The sequence below is a fragment of the Agelaius tricolor genome, unplaced genomic scaffold, assembly GCF_023055355.1.
Source record: "Agelaius tricolor isolate 1412-34295 unplaced genomic scaffold, bAgeTri1.0.p SCAF_4, whole genome shotgun sequence".
NCBI classification, from domain to species: domain Eukaryota; kingdom Metazoa; phylum Chordata; class Aves; order Passeriformes; family Icteridae; genus Agelaius; species Agelaius tricolor.
The window spans coordinates 30843259-30858566 of NW_027269264.1; the positions used below are offsets into that span (position 1 = coordinate 30843259).

General features: G+C 38.7%; 1 protein-coding gene across 5 annotated transcripts in view; it reads right to left on the reverse strand.

The window, feature by feature from the left end:
• Positions 1–14228, reverse strand: part of JAK2 (Janus kinase 2) — an 86596-nt gene extending 72368 nt beyond the window's left edge. For 3 of the 5 annotated variants that reach the window (XR_011678922.1, XM_071425084.1, XM_071425081.1), the window contains exons 1-2: positions 14090–14228; positions 13438–13498 (exon numbers count right to left, since the gene is read on the reverse strand). The gene's annotated coding sequence lies outside the window, so the exon portion shown is untranslated. Of the gene's footprint in view, positions 1–13437; positions 13499–13677; positions 13783–14089 lie in introns of those variants that run through there. The other 2 variants (XM_071425083.1, XM_071425087.1) reach the window with 2 other exon arrangements.
• Positions 14229–15308: the final 1080 nt, after the last annotated feature.

A 15308-nucleotide genomic window follows, 5' to 3' on the forward strand; every position in this document is an offset into this window, starting at 1 on the left:
TTCATTGTGACCAAACCAGGTTAAATATCATTACATCTTAATCCTTTTACAAATTCAAAACAGTCCCATATTCAGTCCAATTGCCTTCCTAGAGCTACAGTTGCTCTCTAATCAGTCCCTCCTGTACTGCCTTTGTTCAGCTACTGAGGGCCACCTTACTGGCCCTTCACAAGCTTTTTCAATGCAGTAGCTTGACTTGGGCAAGTGGTTAAATATTTTTCCCCTTACCACACAAATGCAAATATATTGCTTGTACTCATCCTGCAAAACCTCTAAATACTTCTCAAGCTGAGCGTTTAGCCCAGCAGAACTATAATTATGCTAGTAGCTAAATTCCCTTCAATTTTTTTTTCTGGTTTTGCTCCTCCCTTCTCTTTTATACATTATAATCCTCTCCCTGCCCTGAAAAAGGCAGAAGGAAAAAAAGGAGGAGAAAAAGAATCCCACTCTTCTTCTCGCCACTTTACTCTATATCCCTGATCTATTCTGTATTTTGTAAAAGCTCCTGACTTTAAGTTCCTTTTCCTTTATTTATTCAGGGCATTCTCCATTTCCTGTTTCCTCCTTCCTTTCCTAGCAGCTGGACTCCTCAAAGGAACTGGTTCTGCCCCTTTGAGAGGTTTGGGCTTCTTTCCTTTGGGTAGAAGACAAAAGAGCCAGCTCTCCCCAGTATTTCATTTCTTTATCACTCAAGGGCATACAAGCTGCTTTCAGAGTTGATAATCTTCCATGTCTTCTTGTGTAACGGCTCTCAAGTCGATAATTTTAAATAATCCATTGCAAATAGAAATTATCAATAATCTGCAAACAGGCAACACTCAAAGAATGTCTTCTAATGGGGAAACAAGTTAAAAACTTATATAAACCCTAGAATATACAAGGAAATATATCTAGAAAAAGGTTTTAGAAAAGTCATGTTCATGTAATCATTAGAGGTAGTATTGCCACAAAAACTGACAATTTTTTCTTACTTCTGCAATGCAAAATACTTCATTTCTGCCTGTGATGAAGTTTAAATTACCAATTTCAGAAGTTTCAGCACTATGAGCGAGCTAAAAATTACATAAAGGGCTGTTTTCATCTTCTGTTTTTTGTGTGAAAGAAACACACCATTGCATATGTCAGATGATATGTTGCTGTTATCAAGTCTAGATATCATGCATCTGTACTATATAAATGGTTTAGTTATCATAGTAGCCTTGACAGTAAACATGACGTTCCTAAGTCAACCAGGATTTTCAGGTTACAAGGACAAAAATGAAAAGACACACAAATTATCAACCTGACACTCCTACATAGTCTGTGTAATCCACAGCTGACCTGCCATTTCTTTCATTACTTGTACACACAATTTAACGCTTTAAGTATAGCCGTAATCATATAATGAGATTTGCTAAAGCCAGACTTTGTGTGAACTAGTCCAACAGTAGCATTTTGATGATCTACTTGCTGAACACCAAGAGTACTTTTCAAATGTTTTGAAACTAGCAGAAACAGTAGCATTAGCCATACACATTTAAAATGCTCTATCACATTTGGAAGGTATATGAATTTCTAATAATTTCCTAGAAGTGACTCCAATATTCTATGAAATAGAAGCACATCATAATTTAAAATACAGAATTACTAATGTTCTGTACATATGCAATGATAGCCTATTAAAGACTCCCTCTCATAAAAACAACAGAATTGTATAATATTTTAAAGTAAACATTACACTTACAGCACCGTACTTATGAGTATGTCATTGTTTCAGTAACAAAAAATATTATGTAGCAATTCACCCAGTGAATAAGTACTGTGATCCAATATTTTAATTATGACTTCAAAAGGGTCTCATCCATTACACAGATAAAACTTTAAAATAAAAGAGAAAATGAGACATCACAAACTGTAATTGCAAAACCAATCCTGTACATGATCTGTGTCAGTAGATGGAGGTGTCATAAATAAAAGGTTTATTAAGCTGACACTTTATTCCATCACATGGCCTAAAAAATGAAAGGATGGTGTTAGAGTTCTAGATACTGAGAATTTTAGACTGAAATACATACTTCTGTTTATTTCCCTGCCCAGAAACTATAAAGGTATTGGTGAAAAAGTAGTAAGGAGTATGTGCACACACATGTAAGATACAGTATTTTCTGGAGAAATTAACACTAGTTCAGAGAAAATTTTAGGTTAAATTATGAAATCTTTAATGCTCACATACAGCTAGAGTGTCACACCCTCAACCATGGGAAACCAAAACTGAGCAAAACACTTGCAGATAGCATGAATGCCTACTTCAAACACTACCAGATAACGAATCTTTTCTTAGATCAATTGTCTATACTGAGATTATAAAAGAGCATTTCCAAAGTCTTATCACAAAGGACCTCTCCACTGTCAATACAGCAGCCTCACTGAAATCTGACATTACACAGTACTTTCCAACAGTTACTACTGCTGGAATAATTAAATATGTACAGCAACAGTTAAAGTTAACAAGACATACAAGGATTTGCATCCATTTCTATTGCCATACAGTGCCACTCATCTACCCACACCTTCACAGAACATTCGGTTCACTTTTGTGACACTTCACAGACAAAGAAGCAAGGACACTTGTAACTTTAAGAATCACTAAATACTCCGAGTTGGAAAGGACCCACAGGGATCACTGAGCCCAAGTCTTCAGTGAATGGCCTGTGTGGGGATTGAACCCACAAGCTCAGCAATACCAGCCTCATTCTCTAACCAACTGAACTAATTTCAGGGTTTCTTGCACCTTCTTAATTACCCATCATCTGTATTTTCTTTCCCTCATTTGTAATACATTTTGACTTCCTTCCATTATCCTTGTATGCAGATTAAACATCAGTTCTCATCTACTACCAAGCAAACTTGCCAGTTTCTGTTTTCCTTCCAGACAAAGTACCCATACTTCTCCTTCCTCACACACCAAAAAAAATTCTAATCAAAATACTACACCCTTACCCACTGGGGCTAATAGAACTGAGTCTTTTCACAATCTGTTTTTCACAAGAAATTTGTTTTTTCCACTAAAAGATCAAAACTAATTTCTTCTTCAAAACCAGCAATAGTTCTCCTCCAACTGAAAATCAGTTTTCCAACTCCAAAAAGATAATCTTAATATAGCTTAGCCCAGCTTGCAAATCTAATCATATTTAAGGTGCTGTAAAGTGCTTTTTGGTTATCTTATTTTCTTCCCATTTTCTTTCCAGAGGCACTCAAAACTTGACCGGGGAGTTGGCTATGGTAAATCTGAGGACAACAGATCCAGAAAGACAAAAGGTTGTTCCAGCAATGTAAACTGAAAGAAAAAATACTTGGCTAGATGTGGGCCATGAAGTTTGATTCCAAGTAGGTCAGACATTGACTACTGTCAAGATCAGAAAGCAATCTTCAAACCTACTTGATTCAGAGCAGAATGGCTAATGGCCGTTTTATTAATGTGATCAGATGAAGAAATGTAAGAAAGCAACAAAGCCACAACAGAAGAGATGTAGCTGAACATGAGAGAGAAGTTCTGAAAAAAAAAGAGTTAAGAGATAGTAAGAAGGTAATGAACAGAGAGGCCTCTGGAAAGATGATGAGACAAAGCTGTTTACACTCTTGCTCCCGCCTTACTTTAAGCCCATATTATTTCCAGAATCCTATTGAGTTCCTCCTTCTGCCTGTAAATTCACCTCATGCTCCACTACTCTGAGAAAGGAATGCAGAAGTATTTTTACTGTTGTGATAAAAGAGAAAAATTCCTTTTCTTACAACACTAGAAATATAACCATTTAGAAACAGTAAGGTTATATTATGCTTATGACCTTATATATATTTTATAATATATATATATTATATTCCAATGTCTTTGACTATGACCGTCTTCTTTTATTTCTAAGTTCAAAATAGTTATCTTGTGTGCGGTGCAGTATCATTCATATTAGAAAGTTCAAATTAGCAATTTGAACAAACATTTTTTTCCTACCATTTGCTGTGTAAGCTTACCAAAAGCTTACCAAATAAGTCTACATGCCCATTTAACCTTGTTGCTGCATCATGTATGTTTTTGCCACAAAGGCTTTAATACTTTCTTCCCTTAGTTTCACTTTTTTCTCCTGTAAATGTCATCGGTGACAATGACTTACCACCTTAATTCCCTAACAGCAAAAGGATGTACAGCAGTTTTGTTTGCTCACTTTCTTCCTCTAAATAATGAGTGAGTAACTGGAAATTATGTCTAGATAAGAAACATACTGTACCAAACAACAGGTAAGTATTCTAGAATCACTGTAATGTATTATAAAGAACTGTTCAATGAGAAATTGGATTTTCTTCTTAACCAGAAGTAAGCAAAATATTATTTCAACCAATAATACTATAGTGATAATTCCTGCATGTTTACTGCCTCTAAAAATATACCTATGCCTAACAGGAGAAGTAATTAAGATGTTATTTTGCTTTACAACCGGGTTTCTTAAAATTTCTTCTTTCCCCTTAATATTTCATAATCAAGAAAGCAGCCCAATAATTTAGGTCATTATAATAAGAAAAGAGTCAGGAACATGAACTCTAAAAAGCAATAGAAACCAAAAAGAAGTGGAAACAAGGCAAGTATTCTAATATTATGTATATACTTAGCTCCTCAAGTACAAGAGCAAACCTCAGTAAGAAATGGAAGAATTTTAGCCACAAATAATATCACTAGTACAAGCTCTTATTAAATAAATTTAGAGGTCATTAAATGATTCCAAAAAAATGGCACACTGATCCACAATAAATTTATGTTTCTTCAGGGAAGAAACCTGCATTCCACAATTAACTTTATTAGAATGCAAGGAGATCACAGAGAAACTCTTAAGAAAAACAAATATTAAAACTTGTAAACTTGTACTCAGGAATCCAGCTTGATCAAAGAACCAAACTGCACTGGCACACCCTCGTAACCAGTTCTAGAAGACATTCATTCCAGCAAAACAGAATGCTTTGGTATCAACAGGTTGAAGTTTAATGACCTGACAAAAACAAAAGACTGAAACACTCCAAAAGTTCCAGCTGGTTTAACAGTCCATGAATCTTAGAGACTCAAAGATAAAATTAAAAGAAAACAAACAAACAACAAACAAACAAAAAACACCAAAAAAACCCCAAAATATAAATACATGTGTTCTATCCATGTCATGTATAATTAAGTACTCAGCAATCTAATGGCTAGACAAATTAATTCATTCAAATTAAAAATATCTTCTTTAAGTTATGATTGAAATGAAATATTAAATATTTATATTTAATATAAACCATTCATGTAGCACATTTACTTTTTAAACTGTTGTTCCATGTTTTTTATCACTCAAGGAGCCAAATAGTTCTCTGCACTAATGTTTTTAATTAAACAAGACACATTATGGTGCATTTTTATGTAAGAAGAGATGGAATTTAATGAGTTCAATCCAGACTTTGAATTTTAATTAATTAAATTATGCCAAAGAGCACATTTGCTACAGTTTCCAACTACAGTAATTTTTAACTTACTGTTTGCACACTGCATTTCTAAAATTGAAATGTAACAAAAACATAGGAAACCGTCAAAAAAACTACAGTTGACATTATTAAATACAATACTTACAATGAAAAGTTAGAGAACAAAATAAATTCATACAAAACATACTACGTTTTTCAAACTATGCAGTTCAATAAAGAATGAACGTTCAGTTAATTACATAAGCTGAACAGCCTGTTTCTGGTCACAGTATCCTTCAAGGATTTAAACCAATCATCGTTCATCATCACATGTTTATTTTTACACAAACTGGGGGAAGAATATATTCCCAGTTTGGTTGTGGGAAAGTCTCTGGCCACCTACTGTCCTGGCCTTTATTTAGGAATTCGTCACTATTCACATCTTAGCTGAATTTAAAATTCTGAATCTAGGTCTTATTCCACTGCCCTAACATAGAAAAAAAAAAACACTGGCAAATGGGAACAAGTTCACAGCAGAGGCCACCAACACTGTTGGAGGCTGTAGCATAGACCTATGAGGACAGACTAGGAAGTAGGGTCTATTCCACCTGGATGAGACTGGGGGAGCCTAACAGCAGTCCCCAGGACCAACATGAAAGTTATTCAAAAGATGGAGCCAAGCTCTTGTCCTCCATCCACAGGACAAGAGACAACAGGAGCAAGTTGAAACACAAAATGTTCAGAGAGGAAATAAAGAGAATGTTTGACATCCAGATGATGGCCCAGTGGTCAACATGTTATGTCCATCCTTGGAGATTTTTATGACCTTCCTGGATACAGCTTTTATACCTGTTATGACCTCCTAACTGACCCAAAGTTCTACTTTATGCAGAACTTTGAAGCAGAAAGCAACTGAGGTCCCACTTCGCTAAGTTATTCTGTGGTTCTACACAGTATCTGTCTTTAACTAAAAGTTACAACATGTGACTAAATTTAGGCTTTAGCAGAATTGTAACTACAACCTCCAAACAGTTTTCTTTAAAACAAACAATAATTTAAAGAAATCCTTTTCATATCTATTAGCTGCTTGTCCACTGAAAATCAGGGATGACGTGCTCTTGTTTTCATTCTGCGCATCCCCTGAGCACGAAAGGGGACCATCACTTTTCCTGGCTTCACGGATATTTAACCCATTAACTGCATGATAAAGGGCACTCAAGGTGACTTCCCTTTAGGCATTCTCACTTAGAAATGCTTAAGCTATGTTGCATCAACTCAAAATAATACTGAGTTTTCTACCCAAGACATACTACAGATGTTGGAGCAGGAGCAAAATAGTTTGACACACTAGGACAAAGCACCAAGTGCCCTATATGCTGTTCAAAACTAATGCTTTTTCAGTATTTGCAGAAATGGTTTCAGAAAACCTAAATATAAGGCTGCTCAAAGGCCTTCCACAGAATTTGGTAGAGCAGTCCACAAGTCTACTGCAAGGATAAGAAACCAGACAGTCAATGCCTTCTAGCATATTATGGCATGCAGATAATGGCTGTAATATCAAGTCATGACAAACTTCAAATATCCTTCTAAAAAGTCTGACTAAAAAATATTATTTCACCACCCTGCATAGTTATAACAACTGCACAACCACATCACAGCATAACAAACTACAAGAAGAGACATCATGTATTATCAACCTACCAAAAAATTTTTACATCAGGTTCAAAAGTTTGAAAAAATTATGTGTCAAAACACCATAAAAATTGCCAAATACTATAATCTCTTTCAAAAAACAAAGTAAAAACATTTTTGCATTCCAAAGTGAATTTAAAATTCAGCTTTGTGGGTTCACTGGCAGAATTATTGATCAGTGTCATAATTTAGGAATAGTATTCCCAGTTTGGAACTCCCACTAAAAAGAAACCCTGGCTGCTCCCTCCATGTCCCCACTCCAGTGAAAAAAACAAAAGGCAGAGATTACTGGTTGATGTAAGAACAACTTACTGGACACAGCAATGAGATAAGAAAATGGACAGTAACAGCAACAGTATTAATAACAGAGGTGTACAAAAGAGGGTGATTTACATGCAAAACGCTCCCTAAAGACCCCAGGTTCCCTCTTCCCACCACACTTCTTCTTGACCTGATGCCACACCCTTCTTTCCAGAAGTGAGATCACCCTACTTCCAACAGGATGAAGTACATAGTATAGAATAAGAACCTAGACATTGCCACATTGGCCCAGGCTCTACCCCCTCACTGCTAGTGCAGAAAAATTAACTCTGTCTTGGCTGAAACCAGGACAATAAGATAGCAATCTCAGCAAGTGGCAGAGCTCTTTGGAAAGAAACCTGGAAAAAATACCAAAGCCCAAGAAAATTATGGGATGGCTTAAGAGTGCTGCAGTCTAAAGATATCCTTCTAAACACTGCTTATACATGTGCACCACATTGGGTAGCAAAGGCCATGAGAAACTTTCAGTGTCCTGTATGGTTTAAGCTGCTGTGGCTTCCAACTGCTGAAATATGAACAAGTTCAGGTACACCTATGTATGTTACAATCACACATGCAACTACATTGCAAACCTAGCTTCAAATTCATTTGTTTCTGAGTGATTCTGGTGTAATGTCATTACACCTCAGCCAAATAAATTCTCTGGTTTATTTATTCTCCACTTTGATGTACACCTATTTCATCACATTGGTTTTAGGTCTGCCAATGCACAACAATGAAAACTGAAGACTCCAGTTCATTTTCACACCCACTTTGCATAGTGCCTGTATGTTTTACTAAGTTTTGCACTCTTGCTATCACAAACTTAAATCTAACATGCTTATCCCCAGGTTCTGCAAGCATGTTTATGAAATACTCACTGAAATTCAGTACATGTCCATCCTCCTTGCAATGTCCAAAACATGGTTTTAGTGGGCTAGTCTCCAATTTTAGGGAAGAGAAGATACATTGGAATAGAATGCCCTAATGTTACCTTGAAATCACCTTTAACGGAAGAAACCAGGTTAGGAGAAAAGCAGCCAGAAGTACATTTTCACAAGCTCCCTGACAGAGAGCATAGTTACAAAGGTTTATGAAGACCCAGGTACGTGGCAATTAAAAGATAACCATGCACCTATTTACACAGTTGTTAGAGTAGTTCCAAAGTCTGTCTTTTGGGAGCCAGCTGTTGGATTGACACAACCTTTACTGCCCACAGCTGAGGATCTGGGTTTTGTGCAATCCAGTGCCCTCCAATTCCACTGGGAACCCAACATTTCTTTTGTAGCTCAGTCCATTCTTTGGGGTTATCCAGGATGCGATTACACAACATTTTCTCTGACACTGCAAGCCAGCTTAAGAAGTTATCCTGTCCGCTCCCTTTCCCTCATGCCACTTGTTCCAAATGAGACAAAAAAAATTAATTTTAAGTTAGGTCACTTGTGATACAGTTCACAACACAGACCTATAAAAAACTGTTGTGTTTATACAACCGAGGAAGCAGCAGATTCCAGTGTTTGTGAGAGGCTAAGGAAAGAAAAGTTTTGAGAACAAAGACAGCTTAAGAGAAACAGTTAATACACATGATAAAACTACAACTCCATCTTATTCTTAGATCTTTGTGACTTCATGGTTTATAATCCTCTCTCTATAGTTTATAAACCTCTCTTTCATTAGGAATTAATGTTTGTTTTCCAACTGTCTTTGTCCTCAAATGGTCTTGCATTAGTGTCCCAGTCACATTTTACCTAATACATAACCCAAACATCACCTGCAACCTATACCTCCATATCTGAATCCATGTAAGTAATCCCTTAATTTCATGTTGAAATTAAAAGGCCTCCCAATCTAACTGGACTTGAATAACTGAGGCCTCTAAAAACTGTTTGATAAGTACAGGTACCAAATGTATCTTTATCTATCAACACTGGATATTTAGAAGGCAAAGGTTTCTTACTTAGGAAATATCTGACAGTACTAGAAACCCAAGCCATAGCCAGTATTATGAAATAATGAATAGTGATGAACATTTTTGTCATAACTATGAAATCCTTGCAGTCAAACAAGACTAACAGATATCAGAGATGGAAAATAGTCATTTAAAGCATACTAGACCTGTACGCTAACATGATTCCTCTAACATATTATCTGCTCACCAAAAAAACTCTCAAAATTCCTGCATAGTTTCTGGTAAACAGGATGATATAGACTGTGTGAAAAAAGGTCTAAAAACCTGATTTAAACCGATTTGATAGTTACTCTCACTAAATACTACAGAAAATGAATCCTTGAGACCAATAAAGTCACATAAAGAAGCATTTTACAAGTTTTAATTACACATGCTAATAACTTTAATCACAATACTTTGAACATGTATAGTGAATCCATTTAATTAAAACATCTGTAAAAGACTTTCTTAAGTACTGAAACCTACTGCAGCTGCTCAAGCACATAAGCACAATGATAAAGGTAATACCAGCTAAATCAGCTCCACTGAACTGTCGATAAAAAACCTTACACCATGAACAACACATAGATTAAGAACTGGGGTAAACATCAGAAAAGATCCCACGTGGGGCTGCATGAAATACCACACCACACATATTTATGCAAGCATATAAGCACTTTCAAAGTCCTAGCCTAAAAACAACTTTGGTGATAACCGGCTTACATGAGACTTGAGCAAGATCAAAACTGAGAGCTAGCCAAGCAAAAAAAAAAAAAAAAAAGACAGATAACATCTGATGTCAACAAACATAAAATAATATACCCCTGAAAGAAAAACTTGCAGTTATTCGCACGTGACATTACATTTTAAGCCAAATGTAAGCAGATAAACAAAAAACAATTCACAGGATGTGCAGCTCAGCAGAATCTCTGCTTAATACAGGCACACAAGAGACAAGAAAAAGTGTTCTGATAAAGAGAGGAAAGATATTGAAAACATTCTCAATTCACCTGGAATACTGTCTTTTGTGACATCACAAAAACCACAGAAAAACAGAATTAGTTCATAGATTTGTATGAGCTATGAACAAACACTAAAGACTCTAAGGAAAAAAAAAATGCACACTTATACCCCCCTTCCCCCATCCCTGCAAAAAAAGCATCACACAAAACCATAAGAAAACCAAGAAGACAGAAAATCTAAGCAGCAAGAGCTAACGCCTATATAAGGAAATGTGCAACCATGATTTAAAAGCAAACTACTAACAACAAAAGGAACCACGTAATGCTACTGTGGAAGTCATAGTGAAAGACAGATGCAGAGAAAACTCACCTCAGAAAAGGACAATGTTTCTATTGATTTTAAATCAATAGGTGCCTGCACCAGACTGGACAGGTTTTTTCCTACAAATCAGATTTAAAGATTCAGCTTTGACTGTGTGAAACAGTAACTACATAACCAAAATTAGATGGACAATTGCCTTCTAGGCAAGTCATTCTACATAACACATGGGGGTTATCATTGTCCACGTGAACCAGACCTCTCCGCATCCAGAATTGCATAACCCACAGGGCTTGACATTTGAGTGAGGCACCACCCTTTTTCTTTGAGCATCTTACAGGTTGCAACTGACAGTGACAACCTACCTTACACTTGTACCTTGTAGCTGTCACTGTACTGTTGCGCACAACCAATTCAAGTGAGACATACAATCTACTCTCTAGATGAACACAGTATACAGCAGAAAGCATCTACTTGTATGCAGCAAATAAAACTGGATCACCGTTCCTTCAGCAGAACTACTACAAAGAAGCTTCTTTGTATATTCACTTTTTTGTACAGTTTTTCACATTTGCATGAAGACTGATCTATCTCACAGAATAATTTTAAAATGTCATATTCAGAAATTCAAGAAAGCTCTTCATTCACCTTTTGATAAAGAAATTGTAACTGAAACAAGTTAAAGAAATACAAACGTAAGCATGAGCTCAAATGTTGACTCAGATCAGGCTAGTATTACTCATATTAGTCATCTTACTGGCCTCCTGCTGAGAACCCCATGGGACACATGAATACATAAAGAACCCACCAAAATCAGTGCACAGCCAGGGTCGGAGGTTTCGAATCAGCAGCTCTATTAAGTCAAATGAGAAAATATAGCTGAGTACTTGCCTAATGATAGGGCTAACATTTGCATGCAAGCCTAGGTAAAAAGTAGCAGGTGTGTTACAAGAAAAATGCTAGTCTGTAACAGAACAGGAGCACTAGGATAGGATAATTTGGGTTGAAAGGCACTGCAGGAGGTCATCTAGTTCAACCCCCTACTTAAAGTTCCAGTTACTTTTCTAAAAAAAGCCACTAGATTTTGGTCACCTTATTCCAGTTGTTTTTTTATTTTTAGAATAACATTTCTTAGAACAAATACTTTTATTTTTCTATTATTGCATGGTCAATTCTGTTAACTGCTTTTTAATTGCAAGTTCGTAACTTTTGATACTCTTCTATTCATAATGAACACCATTTAATTACTGTCTCTGTTTAATACTACTACATTTCTGAATTGTGTTTATTTCCCTTTTAAGGCTCTTTCAGATGAGATCTCAGGTTATTTCTTGTAACTGCAAACATCATCACTTAGCTTTTGTTTACATAAGATCATACTGTAAAAATGTCCCAAAGCTGAAATAAAAAGAAACCAATGGCAAAGCAACAACCTCATTAAGCAATTGCTTTTCTCCTAACTTCAGAAAGATGACGACAGCAAATATTCCTTCCCCATGTTGCTGTCATTGGTGCTTACAAAAAATGAAAATCTGCAAATAGGTCAAATTTAGGCTTCTCTGGAAAGTCCACCACAGCTTAAAATCCCTGCTATTTAATATAATAATAGTGAATACATAAGATCTTGTCTACATAAATTCTTGTTTACATAAGATCATACTGTAAAAATGTCCCAAAGCTGAAATAAAAAGAGACCAATGGCAAAGCAACAATCTCATTCAGCAATTGCTTTTCTCCTAACTTCAGAAAGATGATGCCACTGCTAACACAACATGGCAGTAACACTCACTTTAGTACTATTCTATGGTCATGCATAACACTGCCTCCACATAGTTTGGAAATGGTTATTCTACAGAGATTTCAACTTTTTATTAGCATAATCATAATTTTGAACAGCTACAAGTAAAAAGCAGTAGCAATCTCCTTTCATTTTCCATTCTGCAGTTCTAGTCAGTCTGATTCAACCAACAAGGATGTTGGACCATTTTCTGCATTCCATGTACTTCTTGCTCATTACAACTTCCCCTCCCAGCAGCAAAAACTCCTTCCCTATGTTGCTGTCATTGGTGCTTACAAAAAATGAAAATCTGCAAATAGGTCAAATTTAGGCTTCTCTGGAAAGTCCACCACAGTTTAAAATCCCTGCTATTTCATATAATAATACTGAAGTTGTTTAATTCAAGAGTCTAGACTTACACCATGTAAGTCACTCAGGATGCATTCTCATCAAGCAGAACACAGTAGTGGCTACTGTATTCCTATTGAATCCTTAAATTACTTTTCTAAAAAGGGAAGAAAAATAGGCATGCCCAAAGAACATCACTACAGTATTAGCACCATATCAGTTATGAAGAAGACTGAGATGCAGGGAAGGAAAAGAAAGTTAATCCATATAACTGATCCAAAATACCCTTAAGTGTGCACAGAGTCTCTCTGTAGTCATCTGTCAATACTGATTTTCCATAAAATACAAACTTAATAAATACTTCTCTCCCACCTACTAACATACATGTTACATTTAATTAGTAACAGAACAAATTAAGAGATAATAAATTGGTAAGCTTTACAGAGCTAAGATGTCAGAAACAATGATCACAAAGCAAATAATCTCAAGTACAAAATTACACTCAAAATTGTCAATAGTCGTTACAATCTTCCCAATTAAGTTTTCTTCTGTACAGCAACCAGAAGGAATACAGTCAGCAATTCCCAGCATAACACAATTTATGAATAACCAAAGGAAGGTGTTATTTTCTCACCTGTGACTGACTGCAGAAGTGAAAAATTTGAAGACAATGCCACAATCAGGTTCTAATTAGACTTCAGTCGCAAAAAAAAAAAAAAAGAAAAAGAAAAAGAAGAAAATCTGAGGAAGTTTTATCTGAAATTCTTTTCTTAAAAGAAAAATTATCTTCTGCAAATTAATCAAATCCATTAATTCACAACCCACACCTAACGGAACACTTCCCCACGCAGAAGCAAATTCAACAGACACTTACAGAGAAAAACCACAAGTGTGGTTTTTCGTGACTGTTTGCCCTCCTTCTGCGAAGAGATTTTTTTTTAACGGCACAAATAAGTATTCGCGAGGAAGTTCTCCCGCAACACACAGCACCTCCACCGAAGAGGCGCGGCAGCCACACTTCCAGCTTCCCCGCCGCCCAGGTCGGCCCCGGCCCGCCCCCCGGGAGCCCTGTTTACGGAGGGGGAGGAAGCCAGCGCGGTGCCCCGCTCACAGCGCCCGGCGGGCAGGGTCGCCCGCCCCCCGAGCGCCCGCCCGTGCCCGCCCGCCCCCGCCCGCCGGGGCTGAGCCCCCGCCCGCGGGACGGGGCTCGGGACACGCCGGTGCAGCCGCCACCCCGGCCACCCCCTGGGCCCCGCCGGCGGGCGGGCGCTGCCAGCCCCACTCACCGCGGCCGTGGCTGTGCAGCGCGGCGCGCAGGCAGCGTCCCGCCCGCTCCCTCCCCATGCACGGCGGCGCCGGCTGGGGGACGCGGCGGCAGCTCCGCGCCGACCCGCGCTCTGGCCGCTGCCTCCGGCTGGGCGGCGCTCCCGCCGCGCACGTCATCGCGCGGCTGCGGGCGGGGCGGGTCCCGCCGCGCTGCCCCGGCAAGGCGCGGCCGCTCCGGCGGGGCTCGGCGTGCCGGGCGGGGCGGCGCGTCCCTCGGCCCGCAGAGACACCGTGCGGCCGCAGGGCAGGCGTCGCGCCGCTCTCCCGTGCTGGCGGCAGCCCCCTCATCGCAGAATCGCAGCATACTCTGACTTGGAAAGGACAAGGGACACACGTGGGTCATCGCGTCCAGCTCTTGGCCCTACACACAGTACCATTCCCTTGAGTCACATATGTGCTTGAGATCGAAACTCATCTGGAGCTCTGTCAGGTTCCGTCGGCACCAGAGAGGGCACCAGGGTTTTGTCAGTGCGAGAAGCGGAACCGCTGCCGAGCAGGCGAGCGCTGCTCTTTGCCCCCGCTGCCTGCTCGACAGTCGGTGTGGGCAGCGAGGGCTTGTCTTGTCGCCCACAAGTCTCCGTCTGTGGCAGCCCGCCCAGGTGAAAGCTGGAGGGCTTGGGATCAGCGAGCGTGAGGGACAGATCTGGCCTTGTATAGCCATGGCAAACAAGCAGTGCGTCCTTGCTGCGGTCTGGCTGCACAGTAGTGAGTGTGTTAGCTGGGCCAAAGAAAAAAGGTACGGTTGTTTTTTAAGCAAAAAGTGTGTGTGTGCACTAGTTCTGTCCCACCTCTTGGGATTTATTGCACAGTTCTGACTTCTGAAATGCGCACTTTTCTGTCACTTCCTGTCCGATGAGTTTGTTCCTTGTTTTCTTGTCCGTAACAAGTAAACATGCTTCACCTGAAGGCTCAGGAACTGAGTTGTCTGTTAGACAAAGGATAAACACAAGGTGGGACAGGGAAGAACTAAAAAGCCATGTAAAAGTTTGATGGTTGATGAGATGCTCATGACATCCTTGTTTTCAAAGCAGGCTGTTATGGGTCAACTACCAATTTGGCACTGTTAAAATGTAATTCTTTAAGGACAATCTTACTTTGTCATTTCATTTCTATGATGTCATGCATGGTCTTTTGCTCTGTACAGAAGAGTACGCCCATGTGCTATAATATCATCCCACA